General features: G+C 36.9%; 1 protein-coding gene across 2 annotated transcripts in view; it reads left to right on the top strand.

The window, feature by feature from the left end:
- PIK3R5 (phosphoinositide-3-kinase regulatory subunit 5) overlaps nucleotides 1-21,011 on the top strand; it is a 106,090-nt gene that overhangs the window by 39,048 nt on the left and 46,031 nt on the right. For both annotated transcript variants that reach the window (XM_001366740.4, XM_056814289.1), the window contains exon 2: nucleotides 2,863-2,918. The gene's annotated coding sequence lies outside the window, so the exon portion shown is untranslated. The remainder of the gene's footprint in view (nucleotides 1-2,862; nucleotides 2,919-21,011) is intronic.

Here is a 21,011-nt window from a genome sequence, read left to right as displayed (position 1 = left end):
CTTGAAATGTAGTGTTTAGTTTAAAAAAAACAAAGAACTTTTTAGCTTATCTAGAATGTCAGTCATAGTGAAATTATTCTATCATGGCCTATTCTCTAGGTCTGTCTCTTGGGTGTCTGTATTTAGATAATTTGGTGATTTTTTTTTTTGGACCTGTATTTCTAGCTGCTATGTTTTGCCTGCATTTCTATTTTCTGCTCCAGGAAGACAATTGTTAGTTTTTCAATGACTTTTCTTTGGGTTTTCTTTGTAGTCTCCATATTGGCAACTTTTTTCATTATTTCTTTTCCTTTTTTTAAAACTTTTGTCTTTCAAATATCACTTAATTTCTTTCTTTAATTAAAACAAACTTTATGCCATTTCATATTTTTAAGTTTTTGTACTGAACTTGATGTGAGATTTAGATGAACCAGATTATTTTATGGACATTTGTAGATAAAATAAGAAGAGAACAAAGAGCAAGACACAGAACAAATACTTACCATTAGCAGTGTTGGTCAAATGATGACTTTCTTACAATTTTTGATTCATGTTTGTTTCCTGGAATGAATTGTTTAATTTACTTGAGACTGTTTCTTAGGATATATTAGCATGGCTTCTATTTCATTTCTATTGTTTCTGGTATTTTTGCTGACTCATTTGAACTGTATTTTAAAAATTGCAACAACATTGCTTTATTCATTTAAAAAAATATAATTCTTCATTTAGTATATGCCTATGTATGTGTTTTAGCCTTTTTAAAATTTGTTATCTCTGCCTCTTTTGTTTTGCATAAGGAACCTGACTCCTTTTGATCTCACTCTGCCATCTTGAATTATTAGAGGCATTACAAAAATAATATCAACTCTGATCTTTTCCATTCTTTTCACTACTTCTTTGTGGTGTCTTGAAATTTCTTCCATAATTTTCTTAAGAATTGTTTTGCATGAATTTCTAATAAATGTATTTGATCAAGTCTTGATTTCACATTCTTAAGTGCCATTGACATTTCCTTACCTCACACTTTAAATGGTAGAATCCACCATCATTGCTAATGATATGTATTTGTTCTGTCTCATGTTTTTTGTTTTCTTCTTTTAGTTTTACTTACAAATGTGTCCTAGGGACAATCAGGTCATTTTGCTAATGACAAAGTAGGTTATCTCTTTAACGAACTTTTGTTATTGTTGGGGATTCTGCTCATAACCTTCTATTAGTCTCCTTAGTGATGTTTTTATTGTCAATTATTTATAATTATATATTGTATTTATCATATGTATTATATATGATAATTATAAAGAATTAATCAGTTTATAATCTAAAACAACTGTTGCTTTCTTTATTTCTATGTCTTTATGTAAGACAAGGAGAATGTTTGCCTATGAAGATAGTTTTGGGGTTACTTCAGTCTCCTAATTGTAAGGGATATTTTGTCTGTTTAACTTCCTAATTGTCTTTACTTTTAATTGATTTTGCATTTTTTTTTGGTCAACAATATGTTTAAGCAATTTGAATGAGAGTTGTTTAAATAATATGAGATATGATTTATAAAGTAATTAACAGTGCCTGGCACGTGGTACGCACTCAATAAATCCTTGTTTCTTCCTTTCCTTGTAAACATATACAATATCTTCTTATCTTTAGCTTAATTTGTATTGATTTTGACCTTTTAGTCAGTTGATAATTTATACAGATAGCTAATTATAAAGTAATTTCCCTCACTAATTATTATTTCTCATCTAAAATAGAGTAAATTTAATATTTTTTGTTGATGATCAGTGTTTTATAGTTGCTATATAATTGTAAAGCTACTGTAACATTGACAATTCATTTTGTAATCCCAAACCCTGTGTTTCTGTATGGTTTTTGCTATACTCTGTCATGCCTATCTTGGTATTGAATCAACTGAATATCAAGGTTAATGGAATTTTTCTACTTTGTAACTCTGCAACCAGTGTTGCCATTTAACCTGCCAATACCTCCATTATGATCATGTTCATCATGAGTATTACAAAGTAAAATAACCAAGTGCCCCACAGAATGATGGTTTTTGTGACAATAAAACCCAATTCTTCCATTTCTTTTATTTGCCTTTCCAAAGAAGATTTGTGAAAACCCCCTTCATTTAGTGGAAATTTTTCTGGAGTTTTATTTCAGTTCTAGTGAGAACATTATATATGTAACTCAATTACTACTATTATGTATTCATTCATTATTGAATAAAAATAAATACGAATAACAATAGCTAAATTAATGTTTATAAAAGTCTAAAAATTCAAATTTTTAATATACTATCTTTTTTTATGCCACTTTGCTACTGGTCCTGTAGAAGTGGAAGGGGGTCAAATCTGATATCTGTTTTGAATATTATTTGTTTCATTGGTCATCATGACCAAGAAATTAATCACATTGGCATCAATCTTCTGGTGATGAGCCTTTGTTTATTTATATAGCTAGATTAGTCCTTGTCTAGCATACATAGTTTATCACTGGGTCAGTATTCAATGTCTTTCCAGCTTGATTTAGAAACTTCTAAAGTCTGCTTTCAATGATCATAATAAATAGTGTCTCATAGCCTAATCCTGTGTAATCTGCAGGGAAAATCCCATTTCTCTCCCCTACACAAACTACTTCTTTTGCTAATGACAGTATCTCATATGTTTGGGGAAGTGCCTTATTACAAAACTGCTGTTTACAAAGGCTTCCTGTCCTGTCTTCCAAATTGACAATGGAGCAATCTGGTTCTGCTTGGCTGTGTGGTAGAGGTTGTGACCAATGTTTATGTTATATTGGGGATAGGGATGGAGGTGGGGAAGAAGGGAAATCATAGATTTAGATTTAGGGACTTCAGAAGCCATCTAATCTAACCATCTTATTTTTCAGAATTGAGAAACTACAGTCCAAGAAAGTTAAATGACTTTCTGATGGTGACATAGGAGGTAAGTGGCAAAGGCAATATTTGAAATCAGACTTTTGACACTAAGGTGTGTTTTTTTCCACTGTGCAAGATAATTGGTCTTGCTAGCTTTATCTTGATTGAGTTTTTCAGGTGCCATGGTTTGAATAGTCCTGGGGGGGAGAAGCTGAAAGTTGTCTTTGCACTCACATGTCTAAAGTTGGGAGCAAATGTTATGTTAATTATTTGATAAGTGCTAATGAGTTATAGCTTTTTTTTTCTTCTTGTGGAGGGGGACAGCTTAAGGCTAAAAAAAATCATAGAATTTAGAATTGGAATAGATCTCAAAAATCATAGAATTCAACCTTTTGTTCATGTAAGAGTTACCTGTGTAAATGAATAATGGAATCATAGAACTTCTTAGTTGGATGGGACTTGAACAGCTAGCCATCTAGTTTAATTCATACCTGAAAAGTAATTCATACCCCATCATACCAAATAGATGGTCAAATAGCCTTTGTTTGAAGATGCCCACTGAAAGAGAAACCCTCCACTTCCTGAGACAGTTTATTTTACCTATTATTTTGTTCTATTTGGCATGTTGACTTTTATAAGTAGTATTCAGTAGTAGATCATGCCTTTTCCAGGAATGTTCAGGGGAGATTAGTACCTCTGGTATGAGGATTTAATGAGCTCTTTTCAGGTCTGCTCATCCACCTTTGGTGTCTACCTTTTACTCAACTTTCACACGTTGCTACAAAAAGTGGTAGCATTTGCAGCATCTATACACTGGTAAAATTATCCTTGGCAGATGGGCCAAGCCAGGTTGAGGATAACCTACAGACCTCAAATCTTTCAGTGACTTAGGGAGAAGTCTGTGGAATATGAAAATTTCTCCCCACAGAACAGGCAGATGAGAACAGTTTGTTCCAATGGCCATGAAATGGGCATTGTGTAGCACTTATTCCTTGGTCAGACATCAAAATTGCCAATGAGGTCATCCACTGCATCCCAGACCATTGCCTGTCATCTTTACTTTTGTTTTGCCGCTGGCTTTTGATGACTGTGGAAGTGAGTAAGGCTGATGACTTTGTGTAACCTCACTTAAATCCAACCCTTAAAAGTTAAGACATCACCCTGTGATGTTATTGGTCCTCTTTGAAAACAAGGACAGACAACAAAAATGCCTTTAACTCACAATCTTCTGAAAGATAAAGATAATATAAGCTCTTGTGCTTATTGTTGTTGGTTACACAAAAACAAAAACATTTGATTTTGTAGAACAAAATGCTACCGTTCAGCCTCTTTTGTAAGTCATATATTAAGATCATTTAGGACTTCTTAGAACAGTAATGGCAAACCTTTTAGAGACCAAACTATGTGCCTTGCCCTGCCCCTTAGACTATATGCCATGCCCCACCTTACCCCAAACAGGGGAGGGGAATGACCTAAGCACTCCACTCAGGGGAGGGAATAAGCACTTCCATTTGGAGGTGTGGTACAGAGTGGAAAGGGAGCAGCTCTACCTGAGTACCTCTGCCTTTCTAGCAACTGACTGGCAGACCACAGAGTGTGTGCCCACAGAGAAGTCTCTGCATGCCATCTTTGGCATGTGTGCCATAGGTTTGCCATCATCATCCTAGAAGATGTAACAACCAAAAAAGGTCCCTGTCCAATAACCTTTTGATAATAAACATCAGGTGGGGCATAAAACAAAGAAATCAGTGTTAACCAAAAAATTGTATTATTGTGATGGAGAGGATTCAGCAGAATTCAAGTTGAGAATGGATTCTCTGTGGATCATTCAAAGAAATTTGGCCTTTCTAGCCATTCAGGAAAGACTCAATGGATATAAAATGCCTATTGGCCAAATTTCAACATGCATTTGGGTAGATACCCTATAAACCTTATCCTATAGTATATATATGTGGAATAGACATTACATATGGACAGTGGGATGGACTTAGAGTTGAAAAATAGAAGATAATAAACTGAATTACTTTTGAGGAATGCTGAAGTTCTTTTACTGACCCCCAACTTCTTAGGAAAGCAAAAACCCACCTTTTAAATATAGACATTTGCCAGTATTATTATATGGCAGCAAGATGTAGAATACTATTTCCTTCAAATAACTAATGATAACTGTCACTCCGAGGGCAATGTCATGGCAAGTGTAAAACATATTACAAAGAGTTCTTCCTAAGAAGAACTGGAGTAAAGGAAAAGCATTACAGGAAAAGATGGACTGGTCAGGAGCAAGGCATGAAAGGTGTAAAAATCAAAGTGTTCCATTGGTACCCTTCCAACATTGGGAAAAATTAAAGGGGGGGGGGCTAAAAAGGGAAAAAAAGAGGACAAGAGAATGGAAAAGGAAGAGTAGGTTTCATAAGACTGTACCTTGGAACTGGAGAAAATCTTTGTAAATAATCTTTGTAAATAATTTTACATATCTGTGTCTGTGAGAGGCATATGACATGTAACTCTAATAGGGTAGATCCTTGATATCATGGGCAAATTCTCCAGGATTCTCTCCTTGTCTTTAGCAGATGAATCAGTCTTAGGTTAGCTTTGAGAATCTCCAAACAAACTGCAATACAATAGGGCCTTCTCTTAAGTTTACCTATGTAGAGATTAAATTTATGGTTGGACTAAATATAAGAGAATGTGGTCTCTGATTAAGAAATAATTAATATAGCTCAAGTCAAATGACTTTTAGCAGTTTTATTTACAAAAAGAGAAGAAGAGTGAAGTTAGGGAAATGTGAAAGAGGGTAGAGTAAGATATCTGACCTAACACACTAAATATTTGCTCTGGCCCCTGGCTCAACCCAGGCAGGGCTAATTAGCCCTCAGACTGAGGACCTGGTGGTGAATATAACAAGGGTTCTACTCACACAGCCTCCTCCAAGAAGAGGAGGCCTCTCCTGAAACTAATCTCTCCAGAAGCCAGGAAAGAAGTCAGCTTTTCACTCATCCAAGTCATAGTTCCACTTTTCTGTCCCAGTCTAAGATCCTTCAAGAGCTCAAAGACCTCACAAAGACTTCCTCACAGGAAGTTTAGGCCCTTTTTAAAGACGTTTTTTTATGTCACTTTCTGTCCCTTCCTCCAGTTTACCGGTACCAATTGCAGTCTTTAAGTTTGCTTAACACTGCCCAGGGGACAGTCAGTCACTTCTGGAGGTGTAAACCACTTTAGTAAGTGGTTTGTGAACCCCCCCTACTTAACATTAAGTAGGAATGTCTTGCTTTTTGTTGATTAAATTTAAAAGTAGGCAAGGGAAGAGTTAATCCTGTCTTCATACCTAAAATTCTGTAGCTAGAATTGTACCACTCCTTGTGGAATATTGAAGCACACAATGGCTCTAATTCCCTTTGGCACAAGCATATATGAAATGTTTAAGGATATTCATTAACATATAACATATTCATAACAATAACATTCAAATAAAATATCATTCTAAAGCACTTATTATGTCAGGCACTGGGAATATAAATATAAACTGACAGAAAGATAACCCCTGCCTTCAGGGAACTTACATTCAAAGAAAGCTAAAGTGGAAGGGAAAAGAAATAGAATTCAGGGAAAAGGACATGGTAGAGAAATTCCAGAGAGTTAGAAGTAAGTCTGGAAGAGAATGAAGACACATCCTCCTTAAAACGGAAAGTCTGATAGAAAACAGCCAACCAGAGTTAGAAACTATAGGGGCTGTGTCCATGGGTGGAGTGAGCTCCCTGGATGAAAAAGTATTTTTGGTATGGGAGAAAAATCCAGAGCATGAGTGCATCTTGGAGAATCATCAGACATTTATTCAACTTCTACCATGTGTAAAGCCCTGTCTTACATGCTGAGGAAGATAAAACAAAATTAAGTAATACATAGTACTGAACAGAATGGAGCTTACTCACATCATTAGTATATCAGTATACTATTGATTAGTTCTCTTCTTATACAGTATGATTTCTAGTGCAGGACAGAATTGAAACTCTTAGAGAGTAGAGGGGGTAATTTCATTTTTTGTATTCATATTCCCAGGTCCTAGCACAATAGTCTTAATAAATTCTTATTAATTGATTAACTAATATAAAGTTTTGCTCTAGCTTTTCTAACTAGACCTGCATTAGGATACGGTATAGGGTGGGTGAGTAGAGAGATTAATGCAGCCACTCCCGTGTATTGTTTTTCTCAAGTGTGTATATAATTATTTAAATTTTTAGCACTCATGTATTTGTTAGCATCAGAGCAGGAAATTGTTGAACTGGCTCATGGAGAGTAGGTACAGTTGACTTACCCTAAGAAGAAATAACAAATTGTACCCTGACAAAAAAAGGGTAATTACACTCAGAAGGAAGCTAAGGCAGATGTCAGGAAGGATATTCCAGATAAAGCCAGACAATGTAAAATCATAAAGGGAGAAGATGGAACATCAAGTTTGGAGAATAGCAAATAGGCCAGTTTGTCTGAAACACAGATTCAAGTAAGAGTGGAATGTAGGTCAGATTCATATGACTTTAAATTACAAGTTGAGGAGTTTCTATTTTACTCCAGTATAGGTAACTGCTGAAGATTTCTTGAACAGAGGAATGGAAAAATCATAGCTGTGCCTTGTGGAAGATTATTTTTGAATGTTGGCAAATAGATGGGAAAGGGAAAAGATCAGAATTAGAGAGACCAGTGAAGAGGCTAATGTCTATTATTTAGGTAAGTAATGAGGGCTTGGGCTTGAGCTAGGTTGTTTGTCATGGGAATGCAGAGAAGGAAATAGATGCTGGATGCAAGAGATGTCATAGAGTTAGAATTAATAAGACTTGGCAACCAACTGGATAAGAAAGAACTAAAGATGACTCTGAGATTGGAAACTTGTTTAACTAGAAAGGTTGTTGGTACCCTTATCAGATATAGCAAAGTATGGTGGATTTAGTGGGGTTAGGCAGAAAAGAATGCTGAGTTCTGTTTTTTATATGTTGAATTTGAGATCTAGGCAGAGATATTTAGCAGTTAGTTTGTAATATGAAACGAGAGCTCAGGAAAGAGATTGGCGCTAAATATATAAATCTGAGAGTCATCTGCATGGAATTGATAATTGAACCCATTTGAACTGATAAGATCTCTTAAGAGAGGTGGTAGAATAGAGATAGAAGAAGGGCCTAAGAGAAAGTTTCTTTTGGGGGTGACAATTCAGAAAAGAAGACTTAGAATGTAGAAGGAAAAGACCCAAGAGAAAGCACCTCTCTCTTAAAAGTTTAAGGAAGAGAAGATAACCACAACAAAGGAGTGTCTAGTGGTGTCAAAAAGGGCAGATTGGTCAAGAAGGATAATGAAGGAAAGGTATTTAACAATTAAGATAAACTAGGAAGAGCAATAAAAGTCAAGTGGTAGAGTCAGAAGCCAGATTGCAAGGAACTGAGTTGTAATTTGAAGGTGGGTAAATGGATGCAATATGCCTGATTATTTTTCAGTCTTCAAATTGAAATGGAACCTGGTATGTAAAATAAAATGTCAGGAATGAAAGGAACTTTAGAGAATTCATCCCTCTCATTTTATAAATAACAAAATTGAGTCCCACAGAAAGGCAAGGAAATGTAGCTATATTAGAATTGGGAATAGAACCTAAATTTCTCAACTTGTTATGGTGAAGTCAAATCAACAGACTTTTAAGTATTTATTGTGTGCCAAGTTTTGGGTTAACTACACAAACAAGAGTCCCTGCCCTTAAGGAATCTTACATTCCAGTCTTACTACACATAAAAGGAAGGTGAAGATGGAGTGAGAGGTATCTACATGGAAATATGGTGGAGAAAATCCAGAGATTAAGTGTGGAGCTTAGAGAGTACTGAAAACATACACAGAATGTATGAGATGAGTAAGGAAAGGGCAGAGGGGACTATCGGAGTGAATCAGATTGGTGTTTTTTCTTCTCAGTCTTTTTGACTGCCTTCTTTTGTTTATTTTGACCTTAGTATTTAGAGGATTATTGCTAAAATAATTAAGAGAGTGTGACTAAGGTGTGGCTGATTTTTTTTTCTAGGATAATAGTTTCAATAAAAAAGTTTCCTATCTAGATTTTGGCAGGTGCTACTTGTTGTTGAGTGCTGGGATCCCTGTCCTCCCTTGGAGGGGCCCCAAAAGCCACCTGGGACCTTTTGTGGTCCCCTACCCAGCAAAAGGGAGTTACTTAAGAAGGAAGTGTTAAGATACATAGGGTCCAAAGTTTCTTGGAGCCTTCTCTCATCTTTGCTGAAGATAACTTCTTTGAACTCCCATCTCTTCTTATAGCTTCATTGTCTGCCAAATGAAATCAAGCCTTTCTGTTACATCACTTTTGGTGCTAGGTATAACTTTAATACTATCTTATATTTATCTTTTTTGAAGCCTAAAGGTCCTTGATGTAAATACTACCAAGGTTTCTCATACTTTCAATGAGGCCCATAAAAAGGGGCCTTAGCAACAGAGATCTTGTAATAACATCCTAACATTCTTCACCACTACCAATGACTGATTAGCAACATTGTTTTTGTTCTCAGATGCTTATATAATCAAAATCAAAACTTAAAACCTGTGAAAAAACTTTTTTCCTCCCCTTATCTGCTTTATAGCTTTGACAGTGTTCTTCCCTTCCTTGCCTAGTGTTTATTTTGATCATATATGTAAATACTGGAAGCTCCTTGGAAATGGGAACTCTGAATTTGTATTTCCTAATTTGGTGATGGTTTGTGGTAGATAGCAGTTCCATTGCTGCAGAAGAAACAGAAACTCACAGAAAGACTGGAATAAAATGTCATCACTTCATTTTACAGCTGAAGAAACGGAAGTTCAGAGTGGGAAAGACACTTGCCCAAAGTAACATAAGTATTTAGAGGCAGAGCCAAAATTAGAAGCCAGGTTTCCTTCCTTCTGGTTGAATGGCCACTTAAAATGCTAAAAAGATAAAAGATACATAGCAGAAAGCCTCACAATGTCATTGGGAGGAATCTTATGGATCTCCTGATCCTACCTCTTTATTTTACAGAAAAGGAAGATGAGGCACAGAGCAAGGAAGAGGTCTACTCAGGGTCACATAGGTTATAAGCAGCAGACCTTGGGATCAAACTATGTTTTTGGATTCCACTTTGGCTTGCTCTGGTGCTCAGGTATTTTTCTTCCTTGGATTAAAGGAGGCAGCTTGTCCACTTACTGAGTATGGCTAAGGGACAGGAGTCCCTGGATGACCTTTGATGATTCCTTCTAGTTCTAGGACCCTTCTGGTTCTTGGCTGCCACATCCTGTTCCCCAACAGAGCATGGCAAGCTCTCTACAAGCACAAGCCAAATGTGCAAATTCTGTGGTGGTATATGGGGCTGAGCATAGCACAGCTTTCTTTTCTTGGAAATCATTGGTAATTTGTTAGAACAACAGGAAATATTGGGCTGTCAGTGCTCATTTTGACTTTTTTGTTTTTTACTCTTATCTGAAACCTGAGTTGCTCATTGCAGATCTATCGCCTTTCTGACTTTCCCTTCTTTTTCCTTTCTTCCTGTCTTTTCTGCATCTGTTCCTCCTTTCCTACCCATCTCCCTTACTTTTTCCCTGCCTCCCTCCATTCAAAGCTGGGAGGATGGACCTCATTAGATACTGATAAGGGTTCTAGTAAATTTAAATTAACTGTCAAATATGTTTCCATGCAAACATTTCTTCTGATTTACTATCAAGGCTAGTAAGGCAGGAGAGTCTTTGAAGAACTTTTCAAGAACTTTCAAGAGTCTTTGAAGAACTTTGGGACATAAAACAAATGGGATACTTCTGTTCTACTGCTAAGGAATATTAATCATTTAGGGAATAGTCCTATAACTCAGGGAAGAAAAATCGTAAAGCTTTGTTCCCATTTTCTCTAGTTCTCTTGTTTGCTCAGATCGGTGTAAACATAGGCATCAAATGAATTAAGAGGGTCAGAAGACCTGTGTTCTATCCCTAGAGAAAAGCAACAAAGTCCCAACCAACAGCGTATACTTCTATGATACCAGGCAAGTCATTTAACTATAGGCCTTACTTTTCTCATCTATAAAATAAGGATGACCTCAGAGATCTTTTCTGTAATACATTCTGGCTTTTTTCTTACATTATTTGTCATCATGTGAGTCATCATAAGTCAGTTAACCTCTAAGTATTTCAGTTTTCTAACCTGTGAAAAGAAGATAGCAATTCTTATCATAGAAGCTTAGAGTTAGAAGAGGCCATAGAGATCATCCAGTCCAGCCCATTAGTTGAGAAGCTTGAGAAAGCTCACCAACTACCAAGGTAAACCTTTTAGTTAGCTGTAATTGTGAGAAAACTTTTCCTTATATTGGGCTGAAATTTGCCTCTGGCTTGTACCCATTTTTTTTCTTTCTACCATTTGAGCTCAAGCCCAAGAAGACTAAACCCTCTTCCTTATAATAGCACTTTAAACCCTTAAAGACAACTTCATTTCCCATCCCATCCCATCCTCCATTGTTCTTTTCCTCAGGGCACTGTCTAATCGCTTTAAATGAACCTGATATGACAACATTTCCAGTCCCCCTCAATATCTTGGTCATTTTTCTATAGATCTACTTAATTTCATCAAAATCCTTACTAAAATATGGTACCTTTAACTAGACATAGTATTCCCACGGAGTCTGACCAGGGCATAGCCTTTAGCCTTTAGTCTTTAGTCTTGGTGCTTTGTCTCTCTTAATTAAAGCCCAAGGAATCTTGTTTTCTCTACTTCATAAAAATGCTATTTATAAGGGTGCAATGAGATAATGGCAGTCATTATTGGCTGGGACACTGCCTTATTTGCTTCAGTTAGAGGAGAGAGCATTTAATTGTAGCTGACTCTAAGGACTGGATGTTCATTTGTGTTTGTTTTGTTAGTTAGAGCCTCAATGAAGGTCATTCCTGCAACTCCCATTCTAGAAATTGACAATGCTCCTACTACAGTGCACCCAGGGTCCTTAAGGGTGAGGTCAACAAGATTTTCTGACACTAAAGCTGGATTGACTCTGGGGTTATAGAGATATCTGTTGCCTCCTGTCATGTAAGGGTATTGGGGGGAAGGGAAGAAGAGGCATTCAGTATAATAACCACAATCTGTAGTTTGGGGATTCCCCTTTCCTAAAGGGAGCTACCACAGGGGCTGCCTTTCTGAAATCATATGAAAAGTTCAATATGAGAAATTAGAAACTCCCTAAGCCCTTTCTTGGGGGCAATTAAAAAAAAAAGTTTTATTGATACTTTTTGTCTTTAAATTGCACTCATTTCTTCAGGAGGGGGGAAAAAAACCTCCTGCCCCTCTAGATTGGACTCTCTTTTGTACTGTCCCCCCAAAATCCTATTATAGTGTACCTAGATAAGCAATGGAACGTGTAGAAATACGTATCCTCCAAATTCTTCCGATTCCTAGTCTCTCCCTATTCAATCTACTTTATGTAGATGTTCCTAAATCAGTGGAGGTCAACAGGACTTGGAAACTGGTTATAGAAGGTATATTATTTCACTTCTTGAGGATTTTAAGATTATTTGTTTAACCCCTGTACCAAGGCCCATTGGTATGGGACTCTTTCCTTTCTGGTAGAGATGAATGCATTGCCTTCTATGAGGGGCAGAGTTGATTTGGCAAGAGGCTTGACCAGTCTTCCTTTGTGGCCTATACAAGCAAGAATCAGTTTGTTTGGGGATTCCTTAAATTGTTAGGAACAAAGGAATGAGTAAAGAAGTCCAGGGCACAAACCTGAGCCTCTCAATTAAAAACCTAGAAATAGAAATAATTCAATATAATAAAAATAAAATTTTTTACCTGGTATACTCCACCCCTAGTAGAGCAGAGTAGTGGCCTCTGACACTCACCTTCTTCTTCCCTTCCTGGCAAAGTCTCCTTTGGAGAAGGGATGGGATGAAGCGGCTAGAGATGTCTATACCTCCCTTTGATCCATATGAGCCCTTTCTGCAGATGGACCTTGCTTCCCACTTGGGGCCCTCTCTGGCTACCTCCTATTCTGGGCCATTTAAAAATGGTTAAGTTCCTAACTCAGAATTGTTAGGCAAATATGAATTCACTTGTTAGCTCAATGGATTGAGAGCCAGGCCTAGAGACACGAGGTCCTCCGTTCAAATCTGGCTCCCCAGACCCTTCCCAGTTGTGTGACCCTGGGCAAATCACTTAGCCCCCACTACCTAGCCCTTACCACACTTTAGGTAAGGGTTTTAATTAAAAAAACAAAAACAAAAAACAAACCATGAAACATTTTACAAATGCAAATAACTACATTATTATTATTAACAATAAAGTTTTAGTCAGCATTAAATTACTTTACTGTCCTGTATTTCATGTCTTCAGGTTTATTTCCTAAACATAACAAACTAGTCATCTAGTGCTAGTGACTCAATCTTTTTGTGCAAACAACTTTTGATATGAAATGTTTGAAAGTCTAAATAAATGAAATCTACCTTTCATTTATAAGCTTATTTATGTACAGTAGGACCTTGTTTTACTTGAACTCAGCAGAGGTAAAACCAGGTATACAAAACTGATAAATGAAAAAAATAAAGGCAGAAAAATATGAAAAATAAAAATTTTAAATTTTGTGCTAAATCTGTACTGACCCATTTTCCTAAGCAGCATAAAATCTTTCTCCCAACCACACTCATATTCACTCTGAGAAGTGTTAGTGCAAGTCATTACATTGTTTTGCACCAAATATTAGCTTCCACATCAGTCTTTGTTTACAGTTCTCACTTGTAACAAGTCTTGTCTGCATCAGAGCAATGCTTCTCTTTGTCTACTTAACACTATTGTTATTAATAATGCCCCAAAGTATATGAGTAGTATTGCTGGTAGCTCTTGTTAACTTGGAAATAACACAGAACTATTAAATAGTCAGAAAAAAACCAAGTCTTTAATAGGATAGGGATAAGTCCAATTTGGCCCTTTACTCAGAGTCCAGCACCACAACTTTTTCAGGGTGTAAACCCTGGACTCTGGGGATGTTATCCCTAGGGAGTGCCACAATGCCAGATGACGAGTCCAAGGAACAAAAGAATTTGGGGAACCTATATACCATTTGGGGAGTCCAGGGACAAGGAAAGATGACTGACATCACTATAGAACACACAAAGAACACACTATAGAACATCACAAAGAAAATGGGAGTGTTCAAACTACACTGAAGGGATACAATCAAGCTTGGGAAAGGAATCATAGCTAGAGGCTAGGGTGTAAGAGAAGGGGATACTTACTAGGGATACTAAAGGATCCTTAGCATATGCTTAGTCCCTCAACTAGGATTGTCATTCTCCAGAGGGTCCCCCACTCAGTCTGAAACTGCTAGCCTGGGATTCCCTTCAGAGTGTATTCCCACAGGAAAAGGGAACAAGTATAAACTTTGGGGTCTCCAACCTATAAACTAGTCCTGAAACTTGGGGTTCATCAGATCCCACTTGGCCACAAGTTTGGGATTCCTAGATTCCATGTTGACACTCTGATAAGCCTAAGAAAAGTTTAAAAGTGCTTAAGTATGTTTGTATAATAAATACTTATTAAAAATGGGGTTCACTATTATGTGTTATTTTCAGCTTAGGCGAAGGGTCTCACATATGTTGGTCACATAAAATGAGGACCTCCTGTACTCAAATAATTCTGGCCTGTCTATAATTCTATCTTCTGGAAATAACATTCTAGCCTCTTTAGGACCTTGTTAAATGTTATTCTTCTCTATTATAAGAACCCTCCCTTCTAGACCTGATATGTAGTTCTCAGAATTCTTCGAGAATTTGGGGGGGATATTTGTATGGTCAAGCAACCAATTTTCCAACAAAATTGCCATTTGTAATGATAAATTTTAGACTGGGTCACTTTTCAAGACTCTTGGATAAGCAATAGCTTTTCTTGATAATTTATTTACATTTATTTTATTCTTTATACTACCTTCACAGCCTTAGGCAAGTCATTTAGCTTTTTGAAGCCTCTGTTTCCTCATCATTAAAATGAAGGGGGAAAAACTTGATGACCTTTGAGGCCCTGTCCAGCCCCACCCAGATCTATGATCCTATGATCTCCAGATAGAACACACCACATAAAGTTCTTTCTGTTCTGTTCCTCCTTCCCACACTATTTAGCCTCTAAACTTTCTGCTTAAAAAAAAACACAAAAACTGGATGATAAAATTAATCATCAGTAGGGAAGCAAAGCCCTTTCTGTGGTAGAGGCTTAAGGGAGTGGGAGTAGGGGTAGGGGAAAAGGCAAAGGGAGGGGAGTGGGAGGTATTGAAAAAAAATGAGAAAGATTTTTGGAAATAGTTAATGTCAAATTTTGTTTCTCTTGGATAAGCCTATTTATTATAAATTATTACATATATAACAAATCATGTATCATCACTATGTTACATATTATATTACATATATTAAAAATAAAAGAGTATAAGATTTGTGAGGGCAGAGACTATCATTTTGTTTATACTTCAATCCCCAATGATTAGTACAGTGCCTGGCACATTAATAAAATATCTATTTCCTAAAAAAAAAAAAGATAAAACATCAAGGCCTCTTATTATTTAGTTTAGGATATACGTGAATTTTTTTTTTTCTTGGTAAAAGTTAATAGGGACAGCCAGGTTACTCAGTGAATAGTCAGGCCTGGAGCCAAAAGGTTCTGGGTTCAAATGTGACCTCAGATATTTCTTCACTGTGTGACCCTTGGCAAGTCACTTAACTCCCATTGCCTAGCCCTTGCCTTTCTTCTGCATTGAAGCTGATACTTAATATTGATGCTAAGACAGAAAACAAGTAAAAAAAAATGAAAGAAAGTTAATAGTATTGTTATGGGCATGGAAAGGATACCCTTTGGGGCTCGGGAAGGATGCCTTTTGCAAGCATGCAATGACTCCAAAACTTAGCTTAAAAGCAAAAAGAGATTTATTAATTTAGAAAGTAATGTTGAGAGTGGCCAGGAGGATAGCAAGGTAGAACAGCAAGATGGGGAGCAGTTCCTTGGGAGGAAAGCATGAAAGGAAAGGCTGTTTCTTCATGGGGACAGCATGGATGGAGAGGCTGTCCCCCAGACAACATCAGTTCTGGGGTTTATGTACTCTTTAGATGCTATGTCCTGGTGTGGACATGACCAGAATGTTAGTCCCTCAAGCATTTGGTGGGGTGAGGTGGTCATCTGACTGGGGTCTGCCTGTAGGCATAAAGATTCATTTCTTTGTCCACCTTAAATCTAGAGGACAAAAGAGGATAAACATCTCAGGACCCTGGGTGGGGTCATTGGGTGTTTCTAGGTTAAGAGTCACAGGGATGCAAGGGCAAAGGAGTTTCCCTGGTAATAAGTTCACCTGGGTTTCTGGGGTACAGTGCCCATGTCAGTATAATGAGCACAAGTTTCTGAGTCAGATCATGTCAGGGTTTGAATTCTGTCTCTGTTCCTTACTAGTGTCAACATGGAATCTAGGAATCCCAAACTTGTGGCCTAGTGAGGTCTGATGAACCCCAAGTTTCAGGACTAGCTTATAGTTTGGAGACCTCAAAGCTTGTACTTGTTTCCTTTTCCCATGGTAATTTACCCTGAAGGGAATCCCAGGCTAGCAGTTTCAGACTGAGTGGGAAACCCTCAGGGGAATAACAATCCACTTCAGGTGGGAGCTAAACCCAATACTAAATCCAGTGAAATCCAGTGACTCTTTTGGCGGTATAGGCAGATGGGCAGTCTAGTCAGTCTCATCAGCCAATACAGAGTATTGACTCCAAGACGGAAGGTAAGGGTTAAAAAAAAAAGAAAAGAAAAGAAATAGAGGATGTACTTTATAAGTCCTTTCCATCTCAAAATCAAAAGGATCTGAGCCTCCAAGAAATTCCATGTCTGTAGGAGATGAGTAAGGCTTGTGTGTGCCCCCGGCTTAATTTGAAAAATTATATCTTCTATGTATTATGGACAAAATAGAAGCATTAAACAAAGATTTGTAGGTGATAATATATTGTGTTTATACTTGCAAAGATGCAGGTAAAGTCTCCCTTGTGACATAAATGCCCAAATTTTAGATTTATATTCCCCTTCATTTTGCTCTCTTAGGAATACCTATGACTTCCTTAGAACCTTAGCTGACAAACTGGCACGTGAAGAAGGAACAGAAGCTAGACTTATTTACTTTGTGCCCCCATGAAACTCCTGTGTTTAGTGTTCCTTTTTCCTTCTTTTCTCCTACTATCCAATATCCTTCACCCCTCCCTGAGGCATTTCCTGGTCTGGGTAGGGGCCATTTTGGTGACTGGAAGAGGAACTCTGGGCCCCAGGCATTCCCCATGACTGGAAGGTTTCAACATTGTTCAGACTCCAAAGGGAGAGGCATTCCTGGCAGGGGTTCTGAGTTTCATAATCACTACTTCTCTGGGACTGAGGAGGGGGCAGAAGGAAAAACTCAGGGACCTGAAATGTAGACTCTGGGTTGTGTATCCTTTTTATAAAGCATTTTATCTTATAGAGCGTCTGCCTTCTTTTCCTGATTGGCCAGCTTCTAAGCAGTCAGAAGGTTTTGCTGGCATGTACTCATCTGGGTCATGTCCATATAATGTGGCGGCACTTGCTGATGAGTCATGAAGTATATGAATTTTATTTTTTAACACAAATCAGCATGACCAAGACCACCACCTTAGCTGCTTGCAGATTAGAGTATTGGTTAAGTGTGTGATTAATCCACAAGGCACAGAAGACCATGTATTGGTTACCCAGGTTTCTAATGCCCACCAAGCCTATGGCCCTGAACACCTGAGGAAGTTCTTGGTGACTATGAGATTTAATAGCCAAACACAGTGCAAACTAATTATCATCCTTTGCCTTCAGAACTCAAGAGCTTTTTAGACAAAATGGACATGATTATCTCTTTAACAGAAAGCTAAAATGGAGACACGGTGGGACAAAAGAGGAACAGGGGAATTTAGGAAGTAAATGCTGCTAGAATTAGCTGTAGGCAAAGAGCTAGCAATAGTTTCTGCACTTCATAACCCAACAAAACTGGAGAGGGGAAAAATGGGGACACAGTGCAATTGACTCAGAATGCTGGTTTGCATCCTACTTTTGCATAAATGTGTGTGGTTGTAGTAGAGAAGAATATATAACTCATCTCCATGTGTGGCAAATAATGCATATGTATAATTCACCCAAGCTTATTGTTTGTGTATTAAAACATGATGCAAATAGAGTAATTCCATGGTTCTCCTTGGTAAGAAGTATCAGTTATACTTAGCATTTAAAGGTTTACAGTGCACTTTTCTCCCAAACAAAATATACAGCAGGTGTTGGAATCTCAACTTTCCTACTTAGTAGCTGCATAATCTTGAGTTTTATCTCTCTGGGCTCCATTTCCTTATCTATAAAAGTGGTAGAATTAAATTATTTTGAAGGTTCTTTCCATTTTTTTCTACTAATTTTATATCCTATGACCTTGTTCCCATAATGCTAGTATTATTATTCTTGTTTTACATATGAGGAAACTGAGGCTCAGACAGACTAAATAACTTGTATGAGGATGTGGAACTGGTTTCAGTGCTAAGATTCCAAGTCAAGTCTTCTGATTCACTCCTTCAGTCAATCAATCAATATTTCTTAAGCTCCTATTATGTGCTTAGCTCTAGTTAAAAAGAGGCAAAAGACAAACCCTGTCCTCAGGGAACTTACAATCTAATGGGAGAGACAATATCCAAGCAAATATATGCAAAACTAACTATATACAGAATAAATGGAAAATAATTAACAAAGGGAAGGCACTGGAATTAAAAGGGGATGGAGGTTTCCAATAAAACAAGGGATTTTAATTAGAACTTATAAGATGCTAAAGAAGTCAGTAGGTAGAATAAAGGAGGGAGAACATGCCAGGTATGTAACAACTAGAAAAATTCCCAGAATGAAACATGGAATGTCCTATTTATGTAAGAGCCTGGAAGGTAATGTCACTGGATCAAATAGAATGTACAAATTAGGGCTTGAGAATAAGATATAAAAATATCATTTAAACAGCAAGTATCAGGCCTGACTCCTCCCATTCCAAATCTAGTACTTTATGCTCTATTCTATTCTGTCACCCACTTCACAGCCTATCAAATTTTTATTATGGCATTAATAACTTATTAGTAATTTGTATTCTGTGAAGCCTTTAGACTCTATTCAACAAACTTTTAAGTCTCGATCTACTATGTGCCAGACATTATTACCACATGGAATCTGCATTTCTTTAAATATACTAAGCCAGCCTTCTCACCCATTTTTCTCTTTTTTAATTTAATTTTTAATTAATTAATCATATAATATATAATGTAATAAGAAATAATAAGAAATTAAAAAATTAAAATTTAATCCATATGGGACTAAAGAAGATAATATGTAGTGGAAATAGTGTGAATATCAGTATAGCATTCCGGCTGCACCTTTGTCACCCATCATTGCTCATTACATGGCCAACCCACTTCCTTTTCCAGTCATACCTGTCCTTGATAGGGTATTTAAGCTATTTTCTTTTAGTAAGTCATAACTAGCAATAGGTTAAAAAATCTACTTATACACATCATGTATTTTCCATTTTCATTTGTGTCCCCTACAATTTGGATTCTTCTGAAATTGCATTGTTTAAAGATTTGTCCCACTTCAGTTAAGAGAATACTGGTTTTAAAATTAAGAAACTTTTTAGTAGTAAGCAGTATGGGGTCATTGAAAATAACTGCAGTTTCCTAAATGTGATCTAAATGTGTTTTCTTCCTACTACTCCATTCTGGGCTCTGATCAATAACTTTCTGCATTTGTCATTCCAAGATGCATGTCTTGATGGGTTAATTTGGGTGTGTTATCTCTCTAGCTACTTAAATCTGAGTGATATGTATTACGTTTTTTTTTCCTAGTAGTTAACTAGGCCATTTTCTTTTGAATAATTGTGGGAAATTCTATTGATTGGAACCTTGTAGAAGTGTTCTAGGGCTTCATGTTTTTCAAAGATGAAGAATGAATCAAGCATTTGAATGAATAATTTGAGCATTTATTAAGAACTTATTATTCAGAGTACAAAGTAACAAGCTAAGCTCTAGGAATACAATTAGAACAGTAAGGCTGTCTCTGCTGTCCTTGAACAGGTGGCCCATTGTCTAGAATGCTAGGTATAGAGTCAGGAAAACATCTTTCTGAGTTCATGTCTAGTTTCAGACACTTACTGAGTGTGATCTTACAACTTAACCCTGTTCACTTCAGTTTCTTTATAAAGTGAGCTAGAGAAGGAAATAGCAAACTACTCCAGTATCTTTGCCAGGAAAACCCCAAATGGAGTCACTGGGAATCAAACATGACTGAAAACAACTGAACAACATATCCCAGCCCTCCAGGATATCTTACATTCTAAAGGGGAGAGGACACAGATAGATGTTCTTTTTCTTCTGCCTCAATAAAGGTTAAGTGAGAAGGGGGTGAAGAGTATAAGAGAAATCTAAAGAGAGAGAAAATTTGGAATAACCATAATAGAGTATGATAGAGGGTCAAACAAAGGAGAATAAAATTTATTTTTCAGAAATGAGAGCCCAGTAGAGATGAGACTAAACTTTTTAGTGGAACTAATTTGCAAATTTTCTTTCCCTAGGAGCATTCAGAAGTTAAAAAAAAAAAGAGTAGGAAAGGAGAAAGCAAGTTTTAGGAGGATTCTAGAATTAAGATTTGGTTAAATGTGACTGAAAGTAGAATCAAAGGCATTCTAAGAATTGTAATTAAACTGAATGACCAGAGGTTTGGTGTTGTCCATGGAGAAAAGAAAGGAAAAGGAAGCCAGAGAAGGGATTATTTGCTAGAAGAATAGAAAGAAGTAGAGAACTAGATAGAGGTCATAGTGAAAGTCAAGGAGAGGTTGAGAAAGAATGAATCCCTGCTCATAAGCCCTGTAAGTCCTTTAGTCAATCATTCAATCAGTCTGTAAATATTTATTAAACACTTACTATGTCTCTGTACCTCTTTGGCTGCTATTCACCTATGTATATTGTCCTCCCTCTTCTCCCATTAGACTGTAAGTTCCTTGAAGACAAAGACTGTTTTTGCTGAGTTTTGTTATTTTTTCTTGTTGTAGTCTTGGCACAGAGAAAGTACTTGCTGAATTTTTTTTTTTTTGGTCGTTCATTCATTCATTCC

Source organism: Monodelphis domestica, chromosome 2 (genome assembly GCF_027887165.1).
Source record: "Monodelphis domestica isolate mMonDom1 chromosome 2, mMonDom1.pri, whole genome shotgun sequence".
NCBI lineage: Eukaryota > Metazoa > Chordata > Mammalia > Didelphimorphia > Didelphidae > Monodelphis > Monodelphis domestica.
The sequence above is the reverse complement of the archived record's forward strand: the minus strand, read 5'-3'. Positions and strand labels throughout refer to the sequence as shown.